The sequence below is a fragment of the Carettochelys insculpta genome, chromosome 9 (assembly GCF_033958435.1).
Source record: "Carettochelys insculpta isolate YL-2023 chromosome 9, ASM3395843v1, whole genome shotgun sequence".
In the NCBI taxonomy this organism is placed as follows: domain Eukaryota; kingdom Metazoa; phylum Chordata; order Testudines; family Carettochelyidae; genus Carettochelys; species Carettochelys insculpta.
The window spans coordinates 16,719,737-16,739,672 of NC_134145.1; the positions used below are offsets into that span (position 1 = coordinate 16,719,737).

The following is a 19,936-nucleotide window of genomic DNA, read 5'->3' on the forward strand; positions in this document are numbered from 1 at the left end:
GTGAGGGAATGAATTGTATGGAGGGATTTGAGCAAGGAGAAATGAACTGATGGATCCGGAAGAGGCAGGATACTGTGGATTAAATTAAGTTACTTAGTATGCAACTTATGTTCATGATTGTGGCAGTTGTAGCTCATTGTTATTTATAAATATCTGCTTTCGCCCTATGAATTTAATCACAAACACACAGCATCTTGCAAAGAGCTCATTATAGGCAGCTCAAAAAGGCATCGTCTAGGCTGCCCAGCATTTACCAGCTCGGCTCGTCGATGCCCTTCAGTTTTCCCTGTAAGCTGAGCACTTGCATGGCCACCCAGGAGAGATACAGGTGCTGCCCAGCTGAATAGAAGAGTGCCCACAGTGAACATCTGTTTCTATTGGTGGTGGTGCACATCCACACATGCCTTGGTGCACATAAAATGTAGTCCACCCATGGCGTTTCAGGGAACACTTGTGCCATTCCTGGTATTGTCACAACTTCATGGCACCAATGCTTGAAGCTGATCAGGAAACATTACCATCCCCTCTGGGGAGGAACTCTGAAGCAGCTCCTGAAAAACAGCTAACTGGATAGTAGGGTTGGGCCAGTGATTGGGTCCTAGACTGGGACTCAGGAGACCTGCATTCCCTGCTCTGCCGCAGACGTTGTTTGTGACCCTGAGCAAGCCACTTAGATTCTCTGTGCTTCAGTATCCTATCTGTAAAATGCAGAAGGTAGCAGCAGTTGCCTACCTCATCAGGGATTGTGAGGATGAATACATCAACTATTGTAAGGCGATGAGATACTATAGTAACAGAAGCCATCTAAACCTAGGAAAGACAGCTGTATTACAATTCCATATTTTTCCATCTGATAACATGAGTTATTTTTTTCCACTGTTGGAACCGAATATCTTACTGGACAATCTCCAGTTTCCAAACTCTTCCCATGTGACCAGAATGAAATTCTGTATATTTATCACTGGGACACTGATTGATTTACTGTTGACAGTAAGACCTAATTTTCCTTTATACTACATCTCCTTTACATTGGCAGTATGGTTACATTGGTAGAGACCCTTAGGAGAGACGGGAATTGGGTCTGTTTCCTTTTTTTTTTTTTCTGTCATCAAAAGAAAGAAAACGATCCAGTTTTGTGTGTAACATATGATTTCAAGAATGATTGTGACAGGAAAAATTCTGAGGCTCCCCATTCCAACACATGTTCTTAGAAAAAAGATGTATAGCATGGGACGCTGTCCCAGGAAGCAAGTTTTCTAAAAATAACATATGCAGATTATATATATAAAATGTCATGAAATAGCAGCACATAAAAATGTGTGGTAGTTCAGGCTGTTGTTTCAATTACAGCTAAAATATGCCAGATGAACGACATGCAGCATTTGGTGCTGTCTACAGTGACTTAGGCATTAGGCCAGTTCTTATTTTCAGCCTGAGGTCAAAGGCAATTGGGTAGTCAGTACACAGGGGAGTGAATCAGACCATCCAACACAAAAAAACACAGTGAAGGACGGCCTGATTTTTCTTTGTGGCTAGCCCAATCAGTGACACAGGTTTTCCTTGGACACATCAGCCAAAATAAATCCTCGTTTGCCCAAGCACATTGATGGTAGACAGGAGGGGTTGAGTTTTTCAAGAGCAACTTGATGCTTCCCCTAATTTACTTTCATGATGATTACGCCAGATAAGCTGACTAGCCTTGTGTAGCAGCAGACTTGTAACAAAAATGAGTTATATTAGAGCATGCAACAGCTTTAACTAGTCTTTATCCTGAATGAGAGAAAGAACTGACAGGTCACTAATGATAGATTGCTGAGGCCTCCCTTTCCTCCCTGAAGGTGTGAAAGGCAAATGATCCTTATCAAAGGACAAGATTCTGGAAATTTCAAAATGTTCTCGTGGTAACTAGCTATTTCACAAGAGGGCTGGGAATCACAGATGTGGCTCTGGAGACTCTAGGGTGCCTATTTTCTGATTCCCAGGGTTGGGCGAGTAATGCCTCAGATATAGACGAGAGGGGCAGAGCTGCCAGATATTTGTTGGGTCCATCTGACATAATATGAATGTGAACCTAACCTTTCCTGTACCAGGCAGAAGGAAGTCCAGTTACTCTAGTAGGATAGCTCCTCATGTGAGTTCCAGGTGCCTCAGCACAGATCCCAAGTTTCAGCCACTGGTATGAATTAAATAGTTCTGCTTCTATCTGCTCAAGCCCTAGCTGCTACCTACATGGAATGCCTGGAAGGTAAAGGGAATAAAATAACACACAATCCCTGTGTCTTTCGAGTCACAGAGGTTATGCATTCACTGCCCTGTGATCTGCAAGAACACCGAGGCTAGGGCTGCACTGTAGCCGTAGCTCAAAATAAGTTATGTAATTTGTGTTGTGCAAACTGCATAACTTATTTCAAGCTACTTTATTTTGCAGTATCCTTATTTCAAACCCGGTGCAGGCTACACTGTACTGGGGTTTGAAATAAGGGGCTATTTCGAACTGCCTGGTAACCCTCACATGACGAAGGTTACCGGAAATAAAACACTGCACTCAAAATAGCCCTCCTATTTTGAGCACGGTGCTTGGCCACTTGGGTTCTATTTTGGGATACACAAATGTAGTGTAGTCTTAGCCTGAGAGTATGGAGTGGGCAGGGCAAGAAGTAGGGTTGAAAAGGCAAAGAAGGGCTCTGGTATTATGTCTACACAGGAGCCTTATTTTAAAATAAGCTATTCCGAAATAGGGCTACTATACACAAAGGCCGTGTCTACTTAGAGAAAACTTTGAAATAGCCATGTTAATGGCCATTTTGAAGAATATTAATGAGGCGCTGAAATGCATTTCACCGCCTCATTAGTATTCTTCGAAATGGCCATTATCATGGCTATTTTGAAATTTTCTCTAAGTGTAGATACAGGCAAAATGTTTTTGCAATAGCATTTTGCTATTTTGAAATACATGGTCTTCACTCATAGTGCTTAGTTTGAAATAGTGCCGATTTCAATATTGCTGTGCATAAGTTTGCAGCGTTGACTATGGCAGCCTATGCTACTTGGCGGGGAACAGCCTGTATAGCTCCTTCCTTCCTTTCTTCCTTCTTTGTGGGGCCAGCATGGCTGCTTGACACACCACACAGCAAGGCCCATGCTTGCTCTAAGACTCCATATTAGAGTAACTATCCAAAGACCAATTTTCCTGGCAGAGCTGTGATTTGGCCCCAACAAATTGCAAAGGGAACGTTTTCCATGAGTCTGGTGACATATTTCTCCAGGTTGTGCTAAACTGATACAGTTCAGGGCCTGTTTCAGGTGCTTGATGTCTGGCAGGAGCTGCGTGGCTGGTGTAATGTAAACTGGGAGTCTGACCCAAAATCATGTTGGGGAATGAGAGCTCAGAGTTGCAAGCTGGATCCAGAGCAGAATGTCACATCTGCCCCTAGATATAATGGGTGAAATCAGGTCCTCATAGCTGATATTTGATGACCTGGAGCCAATTTCAGGCCCACTGATGAGTGCAGCGGATGGGGACAAAAGTGGCACCTGCTCTGGGGCAGGTGATTCAAACAAGTCTGGGGTTCCTGGCCACCACTGCCACTACTTCAGCAAGTAGTGGTGGCCAGAGCTCCAGGTCAGGATTCCCTCTATTTTTTTCCATCCATGGGTGGAATCAATTTTGTTCTGTGCACCAAGAGTTGTGTTGATGTGCACCACCAATAGAAACACATGAAGCCCATGATGGGTGGCTGTGGGCACTCTGCTAATCAGCTGGACGGCACCTGAATCTTTCCTGGGAGGGGTGCCTAATTGCTCATTTTACAGGGAACACTCCTCCAAGCCTTTTAAATTGTTGTCAGAACCTGAGGTGGTGAGATGGCTGGAGAAGGGGTGCAGCACACTCCAGGTGGCACTGAGGGTGGGCTACCTGCAGCCCCACCCCCTTCTGCCTGAGGCCCTGCCTTTTCCGGGGGCGCAGAGCCAGGCACTCACTCCCCCTGGTCCAGAGGCCCAGCAAGCCTGTCAACACCCCTGCCACCTCTAAGGGCTTGTCTACACTTGAGTGAAGACCAGCTCGATCTTCTGGAGTTTGATTTCACGCATCTGGAAAAGATGCGCGAAATTAATCTCTCTGGGGTCAGCAGTCATCCCCTGTACTCCTCGATAATGCAAGGAGTAAGGGAGATCAAAGGGAGAAATGCTTCGGTCGACCTTCCTTAGCGAAGACAGTCATATAAGTCCATTTCTGAGACCTCAATTCTAGCTACACAATTACTGTAGCTAGAATCGCATATGTGAAATCGACTTTCAGGTCTACATAGCACTCTTATAGCACCATTCATCAGGGGATCTCAAAGCACTCTGCATTAATTAACACTCACAACACCCCCATGAGTTCTGCATGCTACATACAGAAGTTCTTACGGGTAGAATTATGGGACATATGACATTTTCTTAGCTTACTGCTTGGTGTTCTTGAAATATTATAAATTTTGTTAGAGTACTTCTTTTGTTATTTGCATAGACCTAAATGTTGTTTGTTTTACCCAGTGACCTATATAATTCATTTTAATATATCCTTAGGAGCCAGGCTGGAACTGAAGGGATGTTTGGAGGGAATGCAGCTTCCTTTGCTACAATAAAGTAATTGTTTCCATATTTATGGACAAGACAAAAGCACAGTTGGTTTCCCATTGTTTAGGGTTTCATACTGGAATCTTACTTACCAATAGGAGGATTTGTTTGCAATTTAAATACAACTTTTTTAGATAATACAAATTAACTAAGTTCACTAGCCTGGCCTGAAGGGAAGAGTGAACTCTTCTTAATTGCTCTTTTAAACAAAATATGAATTTGTAATTTAATTTCTAACTTCCACAATGCATTTTCTATTGGTCCCCACAAAATCATGACTGTTGTCATAAATGAAACAGATATATACTTTAGGGAAGATGACCACCAAGACTTAAGACAATAAGCCTTATTAGTTGCAGTCAGTTCATTGGTTCACAATCTTTTAATGGAGAGTCCACAAAAAAGCAAGCTGGCAAAGGTTAACATGGGCAAAAAAGAAAACTATGTACCAGTTCATAGCTCTCATGGGACTTTAGAAATCTGTCAAAGGTACTTTGGGCCTTTTTTTGAACTGACTAAATAAAATACACATCTCGGGGTGATCTTGATTTGATTGTAAGGTAATATATAAACACAGCCTTACTATGACATGGATCCAGAGCCCACTGAAGTCAGTGGAAACCTCTATGGGTTTAATTTTGCAATTTTTCTCTGTTGGGTAGTACTTATTTTTAAAAAATGTAATCCCATTTGCTTTTATGGGGCTCAAAAAAGCCACCTACCTAATGAGATACTACAGGTTGAACCTGTCTAGTCTGGCACCCTTAGGACCTGACCAGTGCCAGAGAAGAGAATTTGCTGGACTATGGGAGGTCAATATTGTCTAGCACAGCAATGTCCAATAGGAATTCAAAGCTCACCACATATGTGGTTGTCATCGTTCCATACTTGCCATATTATATTATACACAAAAATATTAAATAATAATAGAAAAATAAATACCTTCTGTACTTTAAATTCGCACAAAAATGTGGTATTACGTAATAATCACAGACACAAGTATGGCAATACACCTCATTGCAGCAAAGACAGGCTTACTACAGAAAGGCTCTGAAGTCTGCGTCATCTGTAATAACCACCTACTGGCATGGCTGGGAGTGGTGCAGCTCCAGCTGTTCCCTGAGAGTAGCATGCAGACGGCAGCATTGTCTCCACGCATTAGAGGGCGTGATGCCAACCCCCCCATCCTTCCCATGCTCTGCAGTGCTCCCTTACAGCACAGGAGGCATCAGTGAGCACAGGGGTGAGCACAGAGATGAATCAGGCTATTTCTGGGGCAGGGCAAAGCAAGAGTGTGGGTCAGTGTCTGCTAATGCACACAGGTACATGCAGGTGCGTGCCTGACTTTGGCAGAAGCGCATCTAAAGGTTGGGAGTGGCCAGGCTGCTGGGGCTGTCTGCCTGTGGCTGGATGGCTCTAGACAGTAGGAGAGCATCCAGACACCATAGCCACTCCACATTGCTACATTTCCACTGCATAGCTTTCAGCCTGGCTAGTTCTGAGTAAAGAAGAGGGAGGTGTGTGCTTGAATGGAAAGTGTCTGTGTGTGTGTTGCTCCTGTGTGTGTATTTCTGTGTCTCTAATACACACAATGTATGCAGTTTCCCGAAGCTGAAATTATCTATTTTGTAGTTACTAACAATGACTGATCATGTTGCAATGCATCAGTTGTAATAGCGGTATGTTCCCAAGTTGCAACACCCGTAACTTTGTGCCTGTGATAATCATCTTGAGCACATGTGAAAAAAAAAAATCAAAAAATTATTATTTCTGATGAGTGAGGTATGCATGCACTCACCACAAGGCAGTGTCCTATTCGCCACGTGGTGATTCATGAATGTATTGGACACTGTGGGTCTAGCAGCATTACCAATACTTCCACTGCTTACTGGGCTCAGATGACACTTAGGTATAAATTGCAGCTAGATAACCACACAGAACACTGACAGCCACGCCTAGCGGCTGAAAATAAACTTCATGGGTCCACAGGAAACTTGGCCACACCTATGATATGTGGATGTCCAACTAACTAAAATCATGCGGGATCACAGATGTTGCCCCACAAGGAAGTGCTGGATTAGTGAAGTTTGACCTGTGCCCAAAATGTGGATTTATGCTATTAGCATGAGGACGTCTCTTGAAAAATGTATCAACAAGGCTTCTGCTTCAACAGAAAAAAGCTTGCAGGGGAGGGAGCATTATTAGTAAATGTTTAAGAAAAACTGAAATGGCTGCTACTCAGAAATCTACAACTTACTATATAAAGTCACTGCTGATTGTTGGACTAAATTCGTCCTTAGTGTAACTCCAGAGAAGTTACAGCACCATTAAATCTTGATCACTCCACTTCTGATCATTCAAGTGTGCCCCTTTGCACAGATCTGCCCTGAACTAAACCCTGCCCTGCACTAAATGGCAATGGTTTAAAAAATAGAGCTAGGTTCTAATTACCAAATGGTGGTGGCAGGGGATATGGGATGGAAAGTAGGAACAGTTATACAAAATAATGACCACAGAGCAGCAGCAAGAAGCGGCCAGAGAGGGGAACCCAGACAGTCGTTTGTTGCATTCCTCGCTCTGACTGGGGACTGAAGGGGGCAGACAAACCTGGACCTGCCCCAGCTGGGCAACCATGCAGCCGTTCCCCCTTGTGTCCACTGGAGCTGCAGTGGCCATGGACAGGAATGTCTCCACTGGCCCCAAACTTCTACAGTGAGACAGGGCTGGGGTAGTTCTCTCTCTGTGGGGCAGCCTGCTTTCTGAACCCCTCATCCCCACCCCCACTCCCAGACCAGATCAATGATTCAACTGAAGTATGAAATTTTCATTTTATTTTCCAAAAAACAAAAATCAGTCTAGTAATAACTAAGCAAAACCCCTAAATTTTTAGAACAATTAGCTAATGCAGAACAATGATACTGATTCTAATCTAAGGGAGTGAAAAATGATACCCTCAGAAACTCAAATAATGGCTTCTGACTTTATTGGTAACATTTTATATATAGTTCTTATCCAGAACAGAGGCTCTCAAAGTGGAGGGAGGTGGGCCCCCAAAGTATGGCACAAAATGTATTCTGGGAGGAAGCCATACGAGGCTGTGACGAAAAAAATGTATTGCACACGTTTTCCTCACAAGAGAATAACTAGCAAAGCTGATTCCTCTAGACGTATCAGGTAGTCAGCTGGTGCTGCGCCTTGAACCCTAGATGGCGCTCTGGATTTTGCCATTTCTGCATGGCATTATACAAAGTCACTGACATCTGCATGGTAACCCATTTGCTGTGATGCAATGCACACATTCAATTGTAAACATCGACCACAATTGCACTTAGGCTTCTATTACCATGGATTGTTCGCTATTCATGCAAGAGAAAAACAGTTCAAATCAAGTGAAAAATAAAGAAGATGAAAGTGGTTCCAGTGAAGCACCACTACCACCTATGTGTACTTGTGTGATGGGATGAGAGAAAACTACATTACTATAGACTCAAAGAAGCAGAAAGGAATAATCAAATAAATTGGAGAACGGCTGATAGAGTAGGATCTCAAAACACTTTGAAAACTTTATATACATATTTAATTTCCCATGCCAATAAAAACATATGCATTGCACAGAAGTGAAAAATAATTTTAAAGAAACTACAAGGGAAATATTTTTAGGTGGAACACAAAAAGCAGAATTGCAACTTGTCCAGGATATTACGGCTAAGATTTTTGTACCCACGCAGGCACAAATTATTATAACACCTTTAATGCCACATGCTTTCATGGAGCTAGTTATATTTCTTATGTGAAGGTTTAGTGCTATTTTTTATCTGTCAAAACAAAAAAGCAGTCCAGTGGCACTTTAATGACTAACAAAATAATTTATTAAGTGATGAGCTTTCACGGGACAGACTTACTTCGTCAGATCATAGCCATACCAGAACAGACTCAATATTTAAGCCACAGAGAACCAAACACAGTAATCAAGATTGACCAAACAGAAAAATATTATCAAGGTGAGCAAATCAGGTGAGAGGCAGAAGGGGGGCAGGGGGAGTCAAGAATTAGATTAAACCAAGTATGCAAAAAAGCCTCTATAATGACCTAAAATGCCCATCCTTGTTCAAACCACGTGTTAATGTGTCAAATTTGAATATAAAAAAAGAGTTCAGCAGCCTCTCTTTCCAAAGTGTTGTGAAAATTCCTCTTCAGTAAGTTGCAAACTTTCAGGTCATCACCTAATAAATTATTTTGTTAGTCTTTAAAGTGCTATTGGACTGCTTTTTTGTTTTGACAGTATATAGACTATCATGGGTATCTCTCTGGCTGTGTCTATACGAGCCCCAAACTTCGAAATGGCCACGCAAATGGCCATTTTGAAGTTTACTAATGAAGCGCTGAAATGCATATTCAGCGCTTCATTAGCATGTGGGCAGGCCAACAGGGCTCCTTTTCGAAAGGGACTCATGAGCTCATGGGAATAAGGGGACTTCGGAGTAGGCAGGGTCCTTTCGAAAAGGAGCCCCGTCGGGACGAGATGCACGGTAGCGAGACGCGTCAATTTTGAAGTGCCGCGGCCACCCGCATGCTAATGAAGCGCTGAATATGCATTTCAGCGCTTCATTAGTAAACTTCGAAATGGCCATTTGTGTGGTCATTTCGAAGTTTGGGGCTCGTGTAGACGTAGCCTCTGTTACTTTTTTATTTGCGTCACTGGAGTGCCTTGGCGCCTTAGTCATGGTAAAGACCCCATTGTGCGAGGAGATCTATGCATACAGAACAAGGGAGGGATGAAAAAAGGTGACATGGTCAAAGCACAGACTAGGAAAATGATCTCTGCAGCAGCATTCTGACTGGATTTGAGTAGGGCCCAACACCATCTGAAATCTGACACCATGTTGAAAGGACTGATTCAGTTCTGACTCAAAACAAAGATTAACTCTGCTTCCTACAAGTATCAGAGAGGTAGCCGAGTTAGTCTGTAGCTTCAAAAACAAAAGTAAGTCCTGTGGCACCTTATAGACCAACAGATATTTTGGAGTATAAGCTTTCATGGGCAAAGACCTGCTTCATCAGATGCATGAGTCTACTTCCTACAGGATCTAAGGGTCTTCTTTCCAAGGCCTGGTCTACGCCATGGAGCAAAGTTGATCCTAGATATGCAATTCTTTCTTCCCTGGGGTAGGTCAGGGGTTTTTGGGCTAGCACTGACATCCCTTACTCCATGTCAGGGTTGATGGCTGAGCCCAGAGAGAGAAATTTTGCTGTATCTTCAGAGACACGGCAAAATCGCACTCCAGAGGATCGATCGCAGTGTGTTGAAAGCCCAGTAAGTATAGACACACTCTCTGAAAGGTTTTCCTAATATTTGTCCGAAATCCGCCTTGATGCCGATTAAACTCGTTACTTCTTGCCATGGACATGGAGAACAACTGATCAAAACATGCCCAGTTTTCAGCCTCTCCTCATAGATCAGGTTTTCTATTTTAGTTGCCCTCCACTGGACTTTCTCCAATTCGCCCACATCTTTCCTAAAGTGTGGCATCTGGAATTAAACACAGCCAGCTGAGGCCTAATTAGTGTTGCTGAAAGCAAGACAGCTATCTCCCATGTCTTACACATGACATTCCTGATAATACCCTCCCCACACACAAGTTGTTAGCCTTTTTTTGCAACTGCATCACATTGCTGACTCATTTTCTGTTTGTAATCCACTCTAATGTAATGTATGAGCAATCTCAAAGAGGAACCCAATTTTGCTCAGATTTTCAAAAGTGACTACTGATTCTTTGGGTGCCTTGATTTTGGGTGCCCAGTTTGATTCTCACCTCCTTTTAAAAACAGGCCCCTTTGAGGCATCTCAGATTAAACATCCAACCCCACTAATTACTTTTCCTTTACGAGTAGAAACAATAGGTACTGGTCTGTGGCTGGTGCTTCCAGACACTATGGTACACAAATGATAAATGCAGTAATAAAATGTGTCTACAACCTTAACACCCATTTATGCCATTCAGAAAGGGATGTCCTCAGTAAATACGGCATATTCTGGCATTCAAAGAGTTAATTTGCTGCCATCTAGTGGACCATGAATAACTTGCAAGCTGTCTTTATCACCCTGTGGATAGCAGTTTATGTGTTCAGGAAAAACTTTCAAAGTTCTTAATAAATCTAATACTCTGTCAAATTGTACATGGTACACATCTTTAATAATTCTCTAGATAATAGAGATTTCTACTCAGAGAGTCAACCAGAATTAAATTATAACAGATTCCGCCCCCCCCCAGATACTTCTTCCATAATGCATTTAGTGCATGCAGCTCCAACAGCTTTCAGAGAGAACAAGGACTTTTGTATTGAAATATAGAAAGGCAACATGATTAATCAGTTTCTCCTTATTTTTCCTTCATTGTCGTTTGTTAAGGTTTCTCCCCCACCCCCCAAAGAAACTAACAGACGACAAGTAATACTCATTTCTAAAGCTGACACAGTTGGTCAGTTTGGTTGTGTAAGTGCTAGAAACTTTTATTACAAACACACGTCTGAAAAGTATGGTCTGTCCTGGAGTTGCTGCACTGCAATGCTTAGCAACTGATCTCAGAGGATAGTCATGTGAACAACCGAATTGTTTGTTTGCTCCACGCTGAACTATTTGTCACTGGACATTTTGTCTCAAATGCTTTAATATTTAATTAGATCTGGCCTTGCTCTGTTATATTTTGCAGCTCTCTCTCCTCTCTGTATGTTGCAGCTTGTTTTCTAGCACTGCAGGGGCAGGTTGTCGAGAGAGTGAATTGTGTTTCTGCAGCAGATGTGACTCTTTTTATTTCAATTGATTTTCAGTTAATAACTTTTAACCTCCTGAACCAATGGGTCTGCTGAACGGTTTATGCATCAAGGAACAGAACTGCTCTACCGCAGCATGGAAAGTACAGCTGTTGCATGTATGTGGAGCAAATTGCACCATGGTAACTGTTCAAGAGCTAATCAGAGACATGGGAAAATATTCCACAACCCTTTCTACTTCTACCAAAGGATTTTTCAGTGTCAACAGTTATGGAGATTTATATCTCATAAAAATTCTCTGGGGAACAAAGGATGGGGCTTTGAGCAACACCTCATCTGTCCATGTGGCAGTTATTTATATAAGGAAATAAGCAACATTACTAACAGTACTCACTTGCCTTTATTCTCCAAGTCCTACACTGAGAGGGCTTTCACTGTGGCCTGTCTAGGAGCGAAGATGATTTGCTATGACTTTGTTTTATGGAGTAAATCTTCCAAGACATAACCAACCAGGTACATCATTGTCTCAAAGGAGTTCCATTCTTGCTTGCTGACATACGACAACAGAAGGTAAACAAGAGTGGTATGCAGCAGCAAGAGTTAAAATAACAAGATTGTGTGGTTAGAGCTATTTTAGGTACTTAAATGTCTGAGCACATGTAAAGATCAATCTTCACAGGAGTCTTGTTCCCAATTTAGAGCTGGAAAACTGAGGCACTTAGAAGCTAAGTGACTTGCCCAGGCTGGAAGTCTGTGAAAGAGCGAGAGATGTGAAGCCAGCTTTCCATATCCCAGACTATTGCCAGAACTGCTGAAGCATCCTTGCTCTGCATACTCAGTTATGTCTGGATGGCTTTGGACTTTGCTGTTTTCTTTTTTAACACAATTCATGGTGGCAGCACAAAGAAAATGAGTTTTTTGCAAGGATTTGCATGGCAATGAGGGTGGTTGTAAGAAACACCACACTATGGAGTGTTGTGCTTTCTTAGTACAGGTTGAAACTCTCTCATTTGGCACTATTTTGTCTGGCAGGACCATGGATGTTACTGGACCAGAGAGCTCCAGCTGTCTGGGTGCAGCAGACCCTACTGTTGACAGGAAGCCCTGTTCACAGCCTGCTCTGGGGAGCCCCAGGAGTAGCCCCAAGTTGGGGAGCCCCACTGGGGTTGGGAAGCCTCACTGTGGAAAGTTCAGCCAAGTCGGGAGCCACGCCTGGATTCCCAGGGCCCCACCAGCAACCCCGCAGCCACCGGCTTACAGCCAGGCAGCCCCTGGGGCACAGAGCCCCACTGGCAGTCCCAGGGACCCTAGTCAGGACTAGCGGAGCCTGGCAGCCCCAGTGGGGAGCAGGCTGGAACACAGAGTCAGGATATAGGCACTGGGAGAGAGAACACACCGATAAGGTTGAAGTCCCAAAAGAGGTACATTAATGTTTTAAATTTGGGAAACAACATCTTAGTGGATAGGCTCAGACACTGCTAGCTATGACTCAAGTGTTTCCAGACCACACATGAAACAGTAGCTCACTGCCATATAACAGTACATAGCATCATCAAACCCAGTTTTGAATTTTTGGAGAGCAGTCCAGTTTTCTTGGGGAGACTTAGCAGGCAGCAATAGGCAGACTCAGTTGACAGTCCAGGCTGCATCTCTCCACACATCAGCATACCAGAGGACGAAAAACTCATTACTTCACTATGCTCCATGCCCTCTTCTTTTCCTCTGCACAGGGCTGGCAGTTGCCAACTCATCACCTCTCTATTCAATTATTTCTGGTACCTTTTCTCATACTTCCTCAACCAGCTAGACAATCGCCAGCCCCACAAAAAAAAAAACCCACCAGCTCTAGAGCTGCTGTGGGGGCTCCTACAAAAGGTGCTCCTACCTGGTCTTGTTGGGTATCAAGTGCCACCCCCAAAGTCTTCTGGTGGGAAGGTTGCTGTGGTGCTGACTCTCATAATTTTGAGTCTCGTGATACAATGTCCCTAAATCTCCAGTTTCTGGATTTATGTGGGTGCCAGAGACTCCCAGGTAACTCACTTGAAGAAGCAAGTATATTGTTAGCCCTTTTGCGTGTGGTGGGGGGGAAAAAAAATAAAAAGCTTGAAACTATGAACCAAGTGCACTCTGAAGGCTTAGAATCCAAAAGGCAAAGAACAAAAACATTCAATTATTTTCCAAAACTGCATGAATTTAAAGCCAATATCCTGCTAGCTTTTGTAGCCTCACCTATCAGTGAAGCACTGAACTTACCCACTACAACAGTGGGAAGAATTGTCCTCTGCTAATACAGAACCAGACACATGATCTTTATTGTCAACACTGAGAGGAGACTGTTTTATTTACAGGCTCAGCTGAAAGACAGCTACCTAAACAGGGTAGAACAGGTAGTAATGCATGACATAAAGAAAGGAGGTATTTAATATCTATTTTGCTTCAGTCTTGACTAAAAGATTTGATTTTAACTGGATGAATGACACAATTAATATTAACAAATTGGCAGTAATTTAAGACAGAATAGGAAAGAACAGATTAGAGAATATTTAGGCAAGTTAGATGTATTTGATTTAGCAGGGCACGTAAGGAAATTGAAGCAACCTTGGAACCGTTCGTGATTATCTTCAAGAATTTGTGGACGACAGGTAGGTCACAGAAGACTGGAGAAAGGTAAACATAGTATCTGTCTTCAAAAAGGAAATGAAGAGGATATGGGATATTTGGAACCAATCAGTTTAGCTTTGATATGTAGAAAGTTTTAAGTGTAATTTAAGTAATGTTTGTGGTGTGATAGCATGTTTGTTTCTTGACAGCAGGGAAAGATCCCAGGAGACAGTCATTCTTTAGCTCCATGGCTCTTACAGTGAAGCATTTCTAGGTGATAGAGCAAAGAATAGCTAGCCCAGAGGGAGGGAGAAGAGAGAACTAGCTTTTCAATCAGTGTGGTTGGGGGAAGGCACAGGAGCTGGGGGAAAGCATCAGAGAAATAGAAGACCCAGAGATGTACATAAAAGTGTCCTACATTCCTCACACTCCTGGGTAAAGGGGAGGCAAGGGCCAATCTCCTACAGTGGCAGGTTCTTATGGGGAGGGGGGCTACTTCCCCCTTGCCCTCCCCAAATGACACCCCTGCTCTGCAGACTTAGGGTAGGGGGCTGTTTTGAAATGCAGGTATTTATACTTTGGACAACATTTACCGCAACACTTCTTGATTAAAATCAACATTTTACCTTGTTATAACCTGCTTAAACCTAACATTTTCTGTTATGTTTTTCACAAATGCAGATCTTGTTGTAATTACCAATGCCTGTCACCTCCGAAATATCTTACTACAATGTCTACTGATCGCCTGAAAACTTCAAGTGTGGAGAATGGGATTTACCCATTTACTTAAGTAGCATTTTCCATACTGAAAATGACATTATTGTTCCACGGTTTTATTTAGAGTTGCAACTGGTTTTAATTTAGGAGTTTCTAAATGGTTTGTCTCTTTTCTGCTTATATAGACTTGGCCCATTTCCAAGTTTGATCACAACAGTGATCAGCTGAAGCACTTACACTTGTATCCTGCAGTTTTAAGTGAGGGGGAATATGGGGACAAGCTGTTAATTGGAGTCTTCTATACCGAAATTCACACCCCCAAGTTGGTTAGCCCTGCCCCAGGTGTACTGAGTCTGTTTCTTGCTGCATGGCGCACAGGCTTCCCCCCCGTGATGCAAAGGCCTTGAGGTTTTTGAATGTCAGAAAAGTCTCTCTCTTTTTTTTTAGGACGGGGATTCAGAATCAATCAACTGGCTTTGATTTGGTGTGTACTTATGTATTAGTGTTCACCATGCATTTAGGTTTCAATAGGCCTATTTTATAAATGTGCTCATAACCTATAATTCGATGTCATTGTTTCACTGCATGTCAAAAGTAACCACACTCCAGTAGCTTACTCTTTAAAGAGATTTCTTTACCATTAACTTTGTAACAGTAGCCACAGCCTGGACACTGTTCGAGTGACAAGGACTATTTCCTTAATTTCTGTACATTGATAATTGCATTTACTCTGGCAGCTTCAGTGCTATTCAATCAAGCATGATCCAATACAAAAAAGCTGATTTGCCAAAAAAGAGATTAGCATAAGTGCCTACAGTCACATTCTATTTTTGAAGTCAAAGCTACTGTCTGCGACCATTTCTTATGGGAACTTTATGAAGATAAAATGGATTACGTTCGTCTGAGATTTGAGGGAAGTGCACTGAATCTCAGTTTTTCAGACTAACTGCATTTTTATAGAAAATAATTAAAACACTAAAATCAAGAATTGACCAAATCTGGGTTTCAAAGTGCTAAGCAGTATAGCAAAGGCATACTTAATATATTATGTGGGCAAGAATGTTTGTCTGTTGTGAATTCTGCCCTCCCCAATTTTGTATTGCTAGACTTAATCATCAGTCAATTTTGTGATGACTGCAGTTGTTGCTTTTTTCCATTAAATGCCATTATTTAGAATAGCTCTCATACACACTGGAAATGCAGACTTCATCATTATGTACACTTGTAAGCAAAAGGGTAAGCAGGAAAGTAAAATGGTGAACTAATATGAGATGAAAGCTTAAAACCAAATTGCAATGGGTAAGAGAGAGACAGAGTAGACACTGATCACAATACAGGCTTAATTCAGTCTTAAACTGTCTTAGGGAAAACAGAAAGACTCATTCATATAGAATCTGCTTCTACAAACACTTATGCATACGAATAACTTTGCTCATAGGAGTAGTCCCACTAATATTAAAGTACTTAAAAAGATTCAGATCATATTCTGCCTAAGCTAAAATAGCAACTCTGCAATCACTTTGTCCTAAGAGCAGTTGAGAGTATAAGCAGTTGCATCCTCACTCAAATCATCACCCTACCCATGACAACACGTGTATCCAGTGAGCAAAAAGATCCATTTTTTTTGTGTTCTACCTCTTGCCACAGTCTATTACCATGACACAACGATCAGAGAAAATCAGTTATTGCCAAAGATGGGCCTGCTAACACCATGGAGTTAGTGCTTTCCCATGGGACTGAGCTCATTGTCTTAGAGACATATCTAGCAATCACAAATCCCATCTTAGAACACTAGCCCATCTCTACGCTTATTTCAGCACTTGCACAATGGAACTACTGATAAAATAAAAAGTCCAAGTGGATAGCAACATTTCCATAGATATAAAATTAATTGTGACAAGGCTGTTTTATCAGATGTTTGGAAATACTAATATGCTTCACCATTTAACTCAACTCTGCCAAATAAAAAGCCATAGAACTCTCAGACTCAAGCCTATGGCAAGTTTAAGTTCCTCGTTGGGATTGTTTCAAACAGTAGTTAAAAAAAACCCAAAAAAACAAAACCCAAAAAATCCACCAAGTTAAGTGCAAGACGATTTAACCTTGGTTAGAAGGGAGCAGTGAATGGAGAAGAGGTACAAGTTGGGAGGTGGGAAATGGGTCAGATATCCATCCATTGTTTATCTTTTCAAGGAGTAGCAAATGAAAAATTCTACAAACCCTTAATTCTGATTGTAGAAGCGGGACAGTGATGTAACTGTTCTCAGGGAACAATATTCTTATTTTGTGGGAGGAGGTGAGCCAAGATACTTAAGCTCTAGAGAACCTTTAACACAGGAAGCTATTTATCATAACAAGCTTGGTTGATACTGCTCCCATACTGAACCAATTAGATTAGCCTATTTCGTCATACTTCATAACCTGGGATGATAGGTTTCCAAGCATGGTACAGTGCAGTAATTGAATTTTGATCAAACACACATGGCTCATAACCCTGCATGTGAAACTTTCAGAACAGTTCACAGCTTTTAAATATCCAGTCAACATGTTGCCAAAAGTACAGGATGTACTTGATGCAAGTGGGAGAGAGAGGGAGAGAGAGAGTGTGTGCTGTAACTTGGTACAGCTGTAAAACAAAACATTTTTCATTTTGATTCTGTTCCCATTTTTGCAACAGAGCTGGGAAAAAGACAGCAAATGTCAAGCCAATCACTTTTCATCCCAACCCCATAGCTCCCAGATACACACATTACCACAAGCTTTTCAGTTTAATACAAATTAGATACCAGGAGTTGCCTCTGTTAGCATGATGTTCATTGCACAGGCTTATTTAACAAAATAACTGAAAAATGGTGCACATCATCCTCTTAATTGGGCTACAGTGGATGAGATCATGAAAGGACAGCCCTAAAAGATAAGTATTCCTCTGTTCCCCAGTTTCTTGCAATCTATACAGTGGGAGGCACTCCTGCTCTCTTCATACTATGCAGTGACAGTCAATCACACAGACGTTGCCATTGGTCAGGTCCTTAAGGAGACAGTGGCTTCCCATTACATGTTCTCCATACATCATCTTCACAGTAAGAAATATGAAAGAATTTTCTAAAGAAAACAGAAAATATTAACCATTTCATTCCCTCCTTCACCCACCAATTCAGGTACCACATGTTTGCCAGACAACATGTCCAAAGCACTATGAATCTGAACAGCAAAATAAACATTTTATGTTTTGGTACATGTTAAAATAATACACCTGATAAATGCAAGACACAGCTGCCATCTGGCCTGTAACTATCCTAACTTCTTAAGGGATTTTCAGAATCGTGGTTCCCCAATCTACATGTATCAATAATAGCATACCCCTGCCAACCTCCTTTTTAGATGCATGCACTCTATCCTGCAAGGGAGCTGGGGCCACTTCATACCCCAATTTCACACAATTCTGTGGAGTATACACTAGTGAAAGTGATACCCTACTGATTCAACTGCGAGCTTTGTTTATACTACTTTCTTTCAAATGACCAAAAAAGATAAGAAACCTCCATTTTCATTCTATGGATTATCTACTTCACAGACTTCTTACACACCTGTTTTGGAGCATAGGACAGTAAGACAAAGTTAAAGCTTCCAAAAGGGGGGAAAAGATGGTGCTTTCCAGATTTAAGTAAAATGTGGATCCCACTTGGTCTTGCTTTTGTTTCAGGACCAAGTACATGGACAGAGTGCAACCACCAACTTAAACCTTCTAAACTAGAACAGTGTCGGGGTCGGGGGCGGGGGGGGGGGGGGGGAATGAATAACAAGCTGTTGCAGAGGAGACAGAAAAATAACTTAATGTGCCATACATCAAAACTGGAATCCAAGTTTCAGCTCAAGACCAGGTTAGAAAACAGGCCTGTTATAATCCTCTTAAAGAGAGGATTTATACAGTAATTACAGTAATGGAAACTGATCTTTATAATTCTTGTACCAGCTACGGACCTACGCATCTGCAGAGGCAGCTAGCTACTTTCCTCACAGACTAAAGAGCACTGCAGTCTTGAGAACAGACAGTTCAAACCTACAGAGGCAGAACTATCAAAACAGAACGTGGGCATGTCCAAAAGTCTAATCAGGCTCAGCGGCTAAAGATAAAACATTTTAGAAGCAGCTGGGGGAGTATGCAATTTTTTTCCCTTTAAGATGGAGAGATGCTGTGCAATATATTTTAATTTCTTGCACATGGAATTTGAAGAACTGGGGTTTCCTTTCACATGGTGTAAACAGGTTTAGAATACACTTGTTTTTATCTTTCCATTTCCCTTCCTTTGCTGAGGTCCACAGAGACAACACAATGGTAACAGCTTCCTGTTCTGGCAGAAATTAACTGCACATTCTCCTGTTAACCTTTGTTGTGTGAAAAAGAACACAAGTGCTAACTCTTTGCCTTTGTAGTAAAGAACAGCTTCACCAGACCTAGGAATTCAGCTATGGGGTTTGGTTCCATCTACAGGAAGAAGGAGGTAAAAAGAAAAATCATGCTCTCAAGCTTCTTTTGTACCTTATCCCTCAGGTCTAGAACCTAAAGCCAAGCTTGCTGCGGTCGTCTAATCCAGTCCCACTTCTCCTACTCTCATTCATATAAAGAACTCCCTGACTGAGTGCCAGGTAATCTCTAAATATTAATTAATATAGTTCTGAAGAAGTTCAGTTTCTCAAGAGTCCTCAGGAATTGTGGAATGAGGTCCACAACAGAAAGATATATTTGACGACTGGCAGATGAATGAATATGGTATTACATCACATAAATGGAAATACATTTTAAAGTGGAAAAATACTCTCACAGCCTGAAATATTATGGACCCTTTTAGTCTTATATCTGGTTAAACACTTGGACAATATTACAAAGAAAGACAGGAAATTTGGCTTAGAGTCTGGTAGGACTAGAAAGCATCATAGTGTAAACAAAGACTGATTTTGGGGTGAGTGCAGGGAGAACAGCAGCAGTTCCTGATTAAAATCTGATCTAACAAAATAATAAGGCACACACTTAGAATTAATCTCTTGGTTTGATGAAATATAGCCTATTTTACTTCAATTGCCTCCTGCAATTGCTTGTCGAAAAGAATACAACTAGCATGTGAGCACTAATTAAGATACTTACCCTTAGTAAGAGAAAAGAACCTCTGTAAAAAGCTTAAGTACATAGGTGCATATAAATATATGATGGACCTTTACGACAATG

The 19,936-nt window shown here is 41.8% G+C and overlaps 1 protein-coding gene across 1 annotated transcript in view; it reads right to left on the reverse strand.

Moving 5' to 3' along the window:
• Window positions 1-13,679: 13,679 nt before the first annotated feature.
• The window catches only part of TM2D1 (TM2 domain containing 1), a 30,311-nt gene continuing 24,054 nt past the window's right edge, over window positions 13,680-19,936 (reverse strand). Inside the window, exon 7 of the mRNA XM_075002239.1 lies at window positions 13,680-17,814. The gene's annotated coding sequence lies outside the window, so the exon portion shown is untranslated. The remainder of the gene's footprint in view (window positions 17,815-19,936) is intronic.